General features: G+C 48.0%; 1 protein-coding gene across 1 annotated transcript in view; it reads right to left on the reverse strand.

The window, feature by feature from the left end:
- Positions 1 to 10,330, reverse strand: part of GCNT4 (glucosaminyl (N-acetyl) transferase 4) — a 30,749-nt gene extending 20,419 nt beyond the window's left edge. The window contains exon 1 of the mRNA XM_061429986.1: positions 10,239 to 10,330. The gene's annotated coding sequence lies outside the window, so the exon portion shown is untranslated. The remainder of the gene's footprint in view (positions 1 to 10,238) is intronic.
- Between the last annotated feature and the right edge of the window lie 2,458 nt (positions 10,331 to 12,788).

Here is a 12,788-nt window from a genome sequence, read left to right on the forward strand (position 1 = left end):
TGGATGGAAAAATGGGTGGCTGGCTGGCTGGAGAGGTAGATGGACATGGATGGATTCGTGGTTAAAATTTCAGCCATTTTTTTTTCTCTTTAAAAATATTTTTTTTTAGTTGAAGGATAATTGTTTTACAGAATTTTGCTATTTTCTGTCAAACCTCAACATGAATCGGCCATAGGTATACATATGTCCCCCTCCCTCCTGAACCTCCCTCCTACCTCCCTCCCCACCCCACCCCTCTAGGTTGATGCAGAGCCCCCTGTTTGAGCTTCCTGAGCCATACAGCAAATTCCTGTGGGCTGTCTATTTCACATATGGTAATGTGAGTTTCCATGTTACTCTCTCCATACATCTCACCCTCTCCTACCCTCTCCCCATGTCCATAAGTCTGTTCTCTATCCTCATGTTTCTTTTTTCTTTTTTTAAAATTAATTAATTTTAATTGGAGGCTAATTACTTTACAATATTGTGGTGGTTTCTGCCATACATTGACATGAATCCACCATGGGTGTACATGTGTCCCCATCCTGAACCCCCTCCCACCTCCCTCCCCATCCTATCCCTCAGGGTCATCCCAGTGCACCAGCCCTGAGCACTCTGTTCCATGCATTGAACTTGGACTGGTCATCTATTTCACATATGATAATATACATGTTTCAATGCTATTCTCTTAAATCACCCCACCCTCGCCTTCTCCCACAGAGTCTAAAAGACTGTTCTTTACATCTATGTCTCTTTTGCTGTCTCGCATATAGGATTGTCATTACCATCTTTCTAAATTCCATAGGCATGCATTAATATACTGTATTAGTGTTTTTCTTTCTGGCTTACTTCACTCTGTATAATAGGCTCCAGTTTCATCCACCTCATTAGAATTGATTCAAATGTATTCTTTTTAATGGCTGAGTAATACTCCATTGTGTATATGTACCACAGCTTTCTTATCCATTCATCTGCTGATGGGCATCTAGGTTGCTTCCATGTCCTGGCTATTATAAACAGTGCTGCGATGAACACTGGGGTACACGTGTCTCTTTCCCTTCTGGTTTCCTCAGTGTGTATGCCCAGCAGTGGGATTGCTGGATCATAAGGCAGTTCTATTTCCAGTTTTTTAAGGAATCTCCACACTGTTCCCCATAGTGGCTGTACTAGTTTGCATTCCCACCAACAGTGTAAGAGAGTTCCCTTTTCTCCATACCCTCTCCAGCATTAATTGTTTGTAGACTTTTTGATAGCAGCCATTCTGACCGGTGTGAGATGGTACCTCATTGTGGTTTTGATTTGCATTTCTCTGATAATGAGTGATGTTGAGCATCTTTTCATGTGTTTGTTAGCTATCTGTATGTCTTCTGGGAGAAATGTCTGTTTAGTTCTTTGGCCCATTTTTGGACTGGGTCATTTATTTTTCTGGTATTGAACTGCATGAGCTGCTTGTATATTTTTGAGATTAATTCTCTGTCAGTTGCTTCATTTGCTGTGGTTCAGTGGCATTAAGCACAATTACACTGTTGTACAACCATCACCAGTACTCATCTGCAGAACTTATCATCTTCCCCAAGTGAAACTCTGTGTCCATCAAACACTAAACACTCCCCTCTCCATGGCCCCGGGCAACCGCCATTCTAGCTCATCTTCCTATGAATTCGACTACTCTAAGAACCTTGTTTTAGAGGAATCATGCAATATGTCACTTCATAGCTGGTTTATCTCACTTAACACCAAGTCTTCGAGTTTCACTCACATTACAGAGCACGTGTAAATTTCCTTCCTTTGAAGGCTGCATAGTATTTCCTTGGATGTACACAACCACATTTTGTTTTTCCATTTGCGGAAAGTGTCTGTTTATGGACACTTGCATTGCTTCTACCCTTTGGCAACCGCGAATGCTGCTGCTGTGGACACGAGTGAACAAACACTAGTTCATGGCTTTGCTTTCGCTTGTGTTCATATGTTACACGTCTTTATTTTTATATATCCTATTTCTATCCCCCTTCACTGGCTGCCCATCCATCCAGCAAACATTTACTGTGTGTCTACTACGTCCCAGGCAGGCATGGCATTGGATCCTGCAGAAATACAACTAGAGACTATGCTGTCTGGCGGAATAAATACACAGACAAAGAACTAGTGAGGTTCTGAGAGACTTGACAACACAATTTGAGGAATCCCAGTGGTTTTGTTACATTTAAATTTTGTTGTTTAGGGATAAACTCCCAGAAAAGGTAAGTCACTAGCTAGCATTTAGAAAAGTTTCTTTTCTTTAGAGATTCTTTTGCTGTGGTGTTCATCTTATGTTAGGGCTTCCCTGGTGGCTCAGACAGTAAAGAATCTGCCTGCAGTGCGGCAGACCCAGGTTTGAGCCCTGGGTTGGGAAGATCCCCAGGAGAAATGAATGGCTACCCACTTTAGTATTCTTGCCCGGAGAATTCCATGGACAGAGGAACCTGGTGGGCTACATACAGCGCATGGGGTCGCAGAGTCAGACACGACTGAGTGGCTTTCACATTTTCGCTTTTCCTTCGCATCTCCCCTCTGGCTGCACATCCCTTACTCCAGTTGCATGATCTTCACATCACTTGGCAGTATTTTCCCACGATCCAGCCTTGGCGACTTACTTTGTGCCTACCTGTGTGTCACTCTGCCTCTCTCCCCCAACCCATCAGCTTTCACATCTCTCTGCTTCTGCCTGAGAGTAGGGCAGGCTATGGCTGGAAGGGCTGAAGGAAGGGAGAACCTGGGGAAGACGACAGCTGGCAGAGAGAGCCCTCCTTACTGCCCCCCAGAAGGAACGTGGGGGCATGGGGCAAGGATGCCACACTGCAAATATCCAGCCATGCTGCAGTGATGCAGAGAAGGAACACAGGGGCTGGGCTACGCCTAGTTCTTGCTGATCCTGGGCTTGCCCTCTGCTGCCATCTGAATGAGTTCTGCCAGAGGCTGTCCTGGTAGGATCTGGTAGATGACCAGGAAAATACCAAGGTCTACAGAAACAGGATTGAAAAACAAGGTTTTCAAAGTCCTGCAGAACCTTTATCCAAGAGCAGACCAGCTGACAGACCTGAGTCTGAGCACAGCCAGGAAGCTTTCCTTCAAAGCGACAACCTCATCTATTTTCCCCTGAACTACACTGGAAAAACAACAAGGGGGGCAGGAAGAAGGAAAAGCAGTCAAAGAGGCAGAAGTACAGGATATCATGGAGATTTCCTAGAGATTACAAACAGTTCCCTTATCACCCAGCACTTCTTTTTTTCTTGCCATGCTAAGCTAGAATGTCACATCAAAAAAGGTTTGGTAGCATCCTGGAGGAGGAAAGTAGGCTTGGATTTTATTGGGATTTTTTGCAGTTTGGTTTAAAGCTGGTCTTTCAAAGCAGCGTGACAGAGGAGGGAGAGGGCTTGAGTAGGACTGCATAAAGTGCTAGTTGCTTAGTCATGTTCGAGTCTTTGCGACCCCATGGATTCTAGCCCACCAAGCTCCTCTGTCCATGGGATTTCCCAGGCAAGAATACTGGAGGGGGTTGCCATTTCCTTCTCCAAGGGTCTTCTCCAACCAGGGACGGAACCCAAGTCTCCTGCATTGCAGGTGGATTCTTTACCATCCGAGCCACCTGGACTGGATAAGGATCATGAATGATCATGAAGGACCATGAATGTGAGAGTGCAGGAGTCCAGGCGTTTTTTCATGCTCTAGCAACCATGGCTCAAAAGCATTCTCGCCATAAAATTGTTCTGCTTTCTGACTTTTAAAACTTTTTTGTGTGTGTGATTATATTATTTAAGTGTACTCCTTTAAGAATCAACTCTCTGACATACATCACAGCAGGATCCTCTATGACCCACCTCCCAGAATATCGGAAATAAAAGCAAAAATAAACAAATGGGACCTAATTAACCTTAAAAACTTCTGCACATCAAAGGAAACTATCAGCAAGGTGAAAAGACAGCCTTCAGAATGGGAGAAAATAATAGCAAATGAAGCAACTGACAAACAACTAATCTCAAAAATATACAAGCAACTCCTACAGCTCAACTCCAGAAAAATAAATGACCCAATCAAAAAATGGGCCAAAGAACTAAATAGACATTTCTCCAAAGAAGACATACAGATGGCTAACAAACACATGAAAAGATGCTCAACATCACTCATTATCAGAGAAATGCAAATCAAGACCACTATGAGGTACCATTTCACACCAGTCAGAATGGCTGCGATCCAAAAGTCTACAAATAATAAATGTTGGAGAGGGTGTGGAGAAAAGGGAACCCTCTTACACTGTTGATGGGAATGCAAACTAGTACAGCCACTATGGAGAACAGTGTGGAGATTCCTTAAAAAACTGGAAATAGAACTGCCTTATGATCCAGCAATCCCACTGCTGGGCATACACACCGAGGAAACCAGAAGGGAAAGAGACACGTGTACCCCAGTGTTCATCGCAGCACTGTTTATAATAGCCAGGACATGGAAGCAACCTAGATGCCCATCAGCAGATGAATGGATAAGAAAGCTGTGGTACATATACACAATGGAGTATTACTCAGCCATTAAAAAGAATTCATTTGAATCAGTTCTAATGAGGTGGATGAAACTGGAGCCTATTATACAGAGTGAAGTAAGCCAGAAGGAAAAACACCAATACAGTATACTAACGCATATATATGGAATTTAGAAAGATGATAACAATAACCCTGTGTACTGATGAATGGAACAGTCTTATGGACTCTGTGGGAGAGGGAGAGGGTGGGAAGATTTGGGAGAATGGCATTGAAACATGTAAAATATCATGTATGAAACAAGATGCCAGTCCAGGTTCAATGCACGATACTGGATGCTTGGGGCTAGTGCACTGGGATGACCCAGAGGGATGGTATGGGGAGGGAGGAGGGAGGAGGGTTCAGGATGGGGAGCACATGTATACCTGTGATGGATTCATTTTGATATTTGGCAAAACTAATACAATTATGTAAAGTTTAAAAAATAAAATAAAATTAAAAAAGAGAATCATATATGAGCAAAATTTCACATTAAAAAAAAATTAAATAACCCTAATCTCCCAGCAAAATACAGACTTGACCACAAAATATCTAAATTCTAGAGCCTGGAGGGATAGAGTCCTGAAGCAGAGAGAAATGACAAGGCACATATTTTTACTTCCCATTAGTTGGAAATTTCTGAATTCACCTTAATCTGACCATTAACAAGCTGAAACTTACCTTGGATCACCTACGCAAAAAACCAAGACGCTGATGGTATAAACATAATAGGGACGGAAAAGCAATTGTCAGAGACCAACTGCTCCTGCCGAATGTACTAGGGAGACTGAACCATGGGGGGCACTCAGGAAGGATCTGGGAAACAGGCCTCACGTGGAGAAACCACGCGAGGGGCACTTCCGAACAGCAGTAATTTAAATGCAAACACCAGTGGGGCTGATGACAAGCATTCTTCCAATTTTAGGCCCCCCCAGGGTCCATAAAGATGCCAAGTTTTTAAGCCTCATTAACTGTGACAAAGGCCTCTAATCGAGATGCTCCTGTTGTTATTTACTTCCTCGGGCCAGGACACCAGCAGAGAGATCAGCAGAGGGCTCAAAGGTTCACGTGAAAAAGGACAGAAGGACCCAAACAGATCTGGGCAAACTTGGGTCTAGTAAGATGAAACTGAACAGAGATACATACAAAGGCTAACAGTCAGGTCCACGAAATTAACTGCATCGTACCAGCTGGAGAAACGTGATTTCACAGGAGCATCTGGAGAGAATGGTTCAGGGTTTTGGCTGACTGTATATTCAGGAAGAGTCCCAGTTTGTTTGGTACAAGACTGCCAAAAGATTTTTAAAAGGCAGAAAAACCAAACCAGAAACCAAACCAGTATAATCCTGGGCAACATGAAAACCACAAGCTGTAGAACGTTAGAGCCTAAAGGGATCTTAGCATTTTCCATCAGCGTAGACTGTGGGACAGAGGAACGGATGGGTCTGTGTCTGGGTACCACCCTCTACCAGGACACTGTCTGATGGAAAAGTAAGCAGCACAGTGAGCTAGTGACCACAGGAGGGAAACGGAAGGCTAAAACCAAAGAAGGGAAAAAACAAAGAGGCATGGCTGCAAATATTAATTCATAGGTTTACTGGGCCCCACTGGCAGAGGTTCTGATTTAGCCAGTCTGATGGATGCAGAATTGGCATTTCTAGCAAGTTCCCAGGTGACGCTCATGCAGCTTGTCCAGGGATCACACTTTGAGAACCGGTGCTCTAAGAAACAACATCTTGTTTTCACAATATATATATATATATATTTCTAAGATTTTCCTAAGACACAATGGCCTGTTTTTCTGCTAAGTCCAAATTAGGGAGAATTTACTGGTTTTGAAACACCACACATTTATATTTAAGAATATGCTCCTTTTAAAACCTTATTGTTTAGCAGAAGTTCCACCTTTGCTTTCTGACCCTTAGTGTTTCTTACTAGCTCAGCTTCACAAAGCAGACTTCTGCTTCCATTTCTGGCATTTTTATATAATAGGCAGTTTCCCTCTGGTCTTCTACTTTTCCTGAATTTTCTATTGTGTTCAGCAAATCAAGCTTCATTACATATTAAGATGTGACCTGCTTTTACCAAATGGTATCTGGTTTCCCATATCTTCTAAAATAGTAAATATTGACCCAATCCTTTCCCTTAAAATCCACACTGAGCACACCATGCCTGGGGGCCCATTAGGTTTTGAAGCAGCTGCATTCAACTCCTGATTAATATAATTTGATCTTATATATGTGAAGCTTCAGCCTGTAGATCCCAGTTGGTAAATAACCAGCATGTGAAAATGCATATAAAATAGCATGCAAAGCAATGCAAATTAATACAAAACATATATCTCTAAATTGCTTGGGAAAAGTCTGTAAGCCTTGACATTGTTATTATCTGCTTTGCTTATTGCATTCTGACAAGCAGTGACCAGATCCTTTTATGAATTTCATGCAGCATCCAGCATGTTATACTTGTTGACTTGCTAAGGGGGAGTGACCCTGCCTGTGAGTCAGGCAAATGGGATCCTGGCCTTAACTTCCACTGCTGTTGGGCTCTCTGGACTTGGACAGGATCTCAAAATTCTGAGTCTCCGAATCTACATCTGGAAAAGATGGGAATGAGATCATCATCATAAAACCACCCGCTCTAAGGCTTCCCGAGCATTCATTATGCACCGGGTACAATGCACACAGGCACACACTGTACAGAGATGACGTGCACACAAGTGTTGTGCACACACAATGCACACATGCCTCCCTTGTGCACACCTCATGCACACAGGCAATCCTCCCCACAGCCCCTGAGCAGGGACCAGAACACACACCCCTCCGCCGTGGGGCCATTTCAGAGACCAGGAAACCAGGGCAGAAAGGTAAGGAAACGTGTGCAAGGTCATAGGGTAGGCAGTGGAAGGGTCAGAGCCAGGGACTCAGCAGTCACATTCCAGGGGCCGCTCTGAGCTACAGTGCAGCTCTCTTTCATGGTTGCCATCTATGTTCCTCCTCATCATTAAATTTCCACGATCTACAAAGTAAAACTTCAAATTTCACGGTCATGTGGGTTTCAAAACATCGCTTCAGTAGATGGTGATGGTTTATGTTTTATGAGTTTGACAGTGGAATGACAGCATAATCAGACTGTTTGTAACCTACTACATTAGTTATGTGGCTTCTGCTTAGTTACGTGGCTGCTACTCATCCATCAGACCACAGTGATTGTGTGCTTAGTCACTCAACTGTATCCAACTCTTTGCGACCCCAGGGACTGTGGCCTGCCAGGCTCTGCCCATGGAATTTTCCACGCAAGAATACTGGAGTGGGTTACCATTTCCTCCTTCAGGGGATCTTCCCAACCCAGGGACTGAACCCAGGTCCCCTGTGCTGCCTGCCTTGGCAGGTGGGTTCTTTACCACTGAGCCACCTGGGAATCCCACTCATCCATCAGGTCCACCTTAAATCTCCCCAAGAAGGCTTCCTGCCTCCCCCAGATCAGTGAGCTACATCTGTCCCCCTGCACCCCAATATGGGCCTGGCACACAGTAAGGGCTCACTGAATTTGGGACAGATTGGCTTTTCAACCTCACATCACACAACCTTCCTATCTTATTGCTTTCTTCCTGCATCTAAACCAAAAAAGGAAACCACAGTTTTACTTCATAATCATAGTTTTAGCCATCACAGTTTTCTTCCAGTATGTGGGGCTATGATAAGGCCCAGGGCACCAAATCATACTGAGCAGTCACATTCCAGGGGCCGCTCTGAGCTACAGTGCAGCTCTCTTTTATGGTTTCCATCTATGTCCCTCCTTACCATTAAATTTCTATGATCTACAAAGTAAAACTTCAAATTTCACTGTCACGTGGGCTTCAAAACATTGTTTCAGTAGATGGTGAACGTGTTAGCTTCTGTGACTTCTATCGTCAGTCATTCTCAGGGGACCAGGAACTGGACATCACTACAGCCCCACCTGCCCCCGCCCGCCCAACTGAGCTCATTCAAAGTCAGTTTGATAACTATTGACTGCCCACCTATCCTGAGGGTACTTAGTGTGAAGCCAAGCGCCAAACTTGACTTACTGCCCAAAACCCGCCATTCACTCTTACCTCCCTCTGTGCAGACCTTGTGGCATTCAGTAAATGTGCCTCTCAAAGGAGACAAATTTACAGTTGTCCCCACTTCCCGCCCCCAAAGGAAATCCTTTCACTCAGTGCCACACAACCTGATTCTTTGGATACTGTTTCTCTGCAAATACAAGCATGATACGATTCAACAGCAGCTTAATCTATCATTTCTCACAGAGAATTGATTCTTAGAAAGTGCAATAGAGGAACTGCTTTCTGCAGTAACCTCCTGACTTTTAAAGATTTTACTTCCTCAAGACGCCATCAACAAAAGCTGTCAAAACTGACAGCTAGGTTCTAGATTGTCTTAAACTGATAGGTGGTTCAATAAGGGCATGCTTCTGTAAAACCAGAAGAGGTGACTTCTATCTACCGAACCACATGAACATTTAATTTAATATCACTGAATGTCATTCCCAACTCCCTTAATCTGGTTTGCCTCTTTTCAGTTTAAAGGACGAGAAGAGGGAACGACAAGTGCCTAAGGGCGAAGGTCACCTCTCCCTTATCCAGCGAGAGGAAAACACGGTTCCCACTACAACCACAAGGAAAACCTCGCTGAGCAGGACAACTCAGTTCTGAAATATACATACAGTATCCATCCGCTCGCACTGTTAGCCTACGTGAAGATGGTAAACTGACTCGAGAGCCTAGATCTCTTGGCTCGGATCCTCGGAGGCTCCCAGCTCGATGGAGGAGGTGCCGCCACCTCACAAGGGGACGATCCGGGCCAGCTCTGCGGTACGAAAACTTGACCGTAAAAAGCGCAGAAGCTCGTCCCAGCGGCAGGCGCGGCGGGGAGGACCGCTCCGCAGCTTCTAATCCGCGACCTACCGAGAGACGCGCACGCCCACCTGGTCCTAAAGGAGAAGCCACGCCAGCAGCCCATTCCCGCGCGCCGCGTCCCGCGCCGCCCCCTCGCCTCCGCCGCCCCCGGGCAGCGCGGCGCGGCGACGCGCCGCGGGTCCAGGGCTGCGGAGAGGCTGGCGACGGCGCGGCACAGCGTGCGTCCGACCCCGGCTCCGCAGGTCCCTCACGGACCCGCCCCTCGCCCCTCACCTGGGCGGCTCTCGGCGGCCGGGAGGAGAAAGACCGCAGTATCCCCAGCCCCGGAAGGGGCGCGACGGGGAGCCGCGTCCTCACCGCTCGGAGAGAGCCCGGGACGAAACCTAGGTGCGGGTGCGCCCGGCTGCTCCCGGCCTCCCAGACCGGCCCTGCCCGGCGCCGGGAGCCCGGGGTGCGGGCACCACGGCCGCGTCTCTGCAGGGCAGCCTCAGGCAGACGCGCGCTGACCGCCCCGCAGCCGGGCGGCCTCGGAGAACTTCGCAGCGTCCGGCCACCGGCAGGGGCCCGAGTCAACGAGGGCGCGCAGCCGGGCCAGGGCTCAGCTAGGCTCGCGCGGCGGCTGCCCCGGGCTGACCCCTTCCTTCCTACCTCTCCCTCCCCCACCGAGCGAGGGACGCGGAGCCCAAGTTCTCCCCGGCGGGGAAATGAAAGTCGTGAAGAAGGGGTCCCGGGCATCCGAGGCTGGGCCAGGAGACCCGCACGCTGGCCCCGAGCGTTCCTCGCCGGCCTGCGTGGCCGAGTGGACTTACGAAAAGGGAGCGGGGGAGCCCCGGGCGCGGAGTCCCCGCGGATGGACGAGTCGCTCCGGCCCGGCCGCGAGCTGCGCTTTAGGCTCCCGGCCCCTCGGCGGCGGCGGCAGCCTCTGGCTCCAGGCTCTCGCCTCCTCCTCGTCCTCCGCCGCCACCTCCTCGGCGCGCCCGGCTGGGGAGTCGCTCTCCCCCGGCCGGGGGCTGGGAGCGCGCTGAGCGGCCCCCGTGACGTGGAGGGAAAGGAGGAGCGTCGCCGCCGCGCTCCCGCAGAGGGAGCTCCGGCCCCGCGCTCCGGGGCCCCTGCGCCGCGCCGGGGACTAAGTTCCCAGGTGCGCGGTGCGCTGCGCTCTCCGCCGCCGCTCGGAGCGTCAGCCAGCTTCGGTTCCCTCCCCGCATTCAACAGCAAGAAAGCGGAGGTCTGGAGAGCTAAGTGACTTGCCCAGAGATGATCAGAGGGCGGTGACAGAGCAAACACATCTGCGACTCGTTGCTTTTTCCTTTGCGAGGCTCCGGTCCTGCAGGAATCGCCTCGCTCTCACTGGTTAAGACCCACAGGTCAGTGTCCCAGGCAGCCTGGAGAAATACCTAGGAGTGGAGTGGGAAGGTGGAGTTTTATGCCCCATAAATAGACTACAAAGTTGTTTTCCCGTCTGTATCTGCAGGTCAAATAGACACTCTAAGGCTTCCTCTTTACCGTCAAGCGGGGGTGAGGGTGGCGGGCCGTGCCGGCATGGTATCCGGTCCCATTTCTGTTCACCCAATTGCCGGAAACACGCCTACTTAACCAACTGGGCAATATCTACGCCTCAGCCTTTGTGGCGGGTTCTTGTGAATAGACCAACTCTGAGAAGTGGATGCCCTACCTTCCAGACCTTCTAATTCCCGACCTTCCAGACTTCTCTCGCTGCGCTCCGAGTCCTTGGTGGCCAGCGAGGCTCCTGGGGGGCCACCTTACAGGCCAGGGATGCACCAGGGAAGTCAGTCCCAGCCGGTTTCTTCCTTCCGTCCTCAGTTAACCCACGTTGACTGAGCGCCTGCTGTATGCCAGGTGTGTTGGTGAGGAGCCAGATCGGACCAGGTAAAACCGGTTAGGCCTTGCGACCCAGGAATCCTAAAAGAGGGAGCTGCATAGGACCCCATATCCTTTACTCCTAGGCTCTGAAATCTGCCCACAGTAGTAGAGACTCTGAGATCACCCTGCTTTAAAAAAAAAAAAAAAATCCCCAGTGTTTGGAAAAAGAAGTATTTTAATAAATACTCTAATACTTTGCACTTATTTTCAAGCAAATGGCCAACTTTGCATTTATCTCTCCAGTGGGGCCCCCCTGTTTCTGGAAGAGTCATTAAAGGTCACATTATTCACCCTTCTGGTCTCCCTCATGATAATGATAAGAACAACTAAGCCTTCTGTTACCTGCTGTGAGCACTGTTCTAAGCAATTTGTGCAGATTAATCTTTCAACCCTCACAACTTTATGAGGGAGATGCTATTTTTTCTATTCTGATTTTCCAGAGGAGAGGGAGGCAAGTGAGGGGAAATGACATGCCAGTAAATGGCAGAACCGGAACTCAGACTAGCATGGTCTGCCCCAGTGTCCATGAGATAACAGCTGAGGAAACTGTGACTTCCAGGGCTCAGTGGTCCACCAGCCACCCTCAGCCCGGCTCCCACCATAGGCCCCAGTTATCTAAGCAAGGGCTGCTATGAAATCCATACACACATAGTTTCTCCCAAATTGGTCAGTTTAAAAATTTGGATATATCATATCATAAAGTAGTTGTCCATTCACTTACTTGCACCCCTGTTTCCAACTGCAGGATCAGCCTTTTGTCATAAAGTAAACTGTTTCTATGAAAAGACCTTAAAAAATACCTGTATGGGCTTCCCTGTTGGTCCAGTGGTTAAGAATCTGCCTTCCAGTGCAGAGGACACCCATTAGATCCCTGGCTCAGGAACTAAAGATCCCACATGCTGTGGGACAACTAAGCCCAAGAGCTGAAGATCCCAAGTGCTGCCACTAAGACCCAACACAGCCAAAACAGAATTAAATAAATAAATATTAAAAAGTACCTTTACCATAATGCTTGTAAACTCTTTTCTACCCAGACTATATTCAGTTCATTCCCTGTCCTCTTCAGTTACCCTCTTCCCTTAAAGCCTTGCTCTGATCAGCATCCCAGGTCTTCAGGAAGGATGCCTCTCAGCTGCATAGGTATGTGTTTATGCTTAGTCATTCAGACATGTCCAGTTCTTGTGACCCCATGGACTGTAGCCCACCGAGCTCCTCTGTCCATGGGATTTCCCTGGCAAGAATACTAGAGTGGGTTGCCATTTCCTTCTCCAGGGGATCTTCCCCACTCAGGAATCAAACCTGTGTCTTCTGTGTTGGCAGGTGGATTCCTTACTGCTGAGCCACCAGGGAAGCCCCTAGGCTGGGTGGTGGCCTCCTAAGGCCTCCACTACACCCTACAGTGTGCTTAGCACTCCTAGGGTATTAGTCTCCCAGGACTGCCGTAACAAGTCACTACAAACTGGGTGACTTCAGACAGT

This window comes from Bos javanicus, chromosome 10 (assembly GCF_032452875.1).
Source record: "Bos javanicus breed banteng chromosome 10, ARS-OSU_banteng_1.0, whole genome shotgun sequence".
In the NCBI taxonomy this organism is placed as follows: Eukaryota; Metazoa; Chordata; class Mammalia; order Artiodactyla; family Bovidae; genus Bos; species Bos javanicus.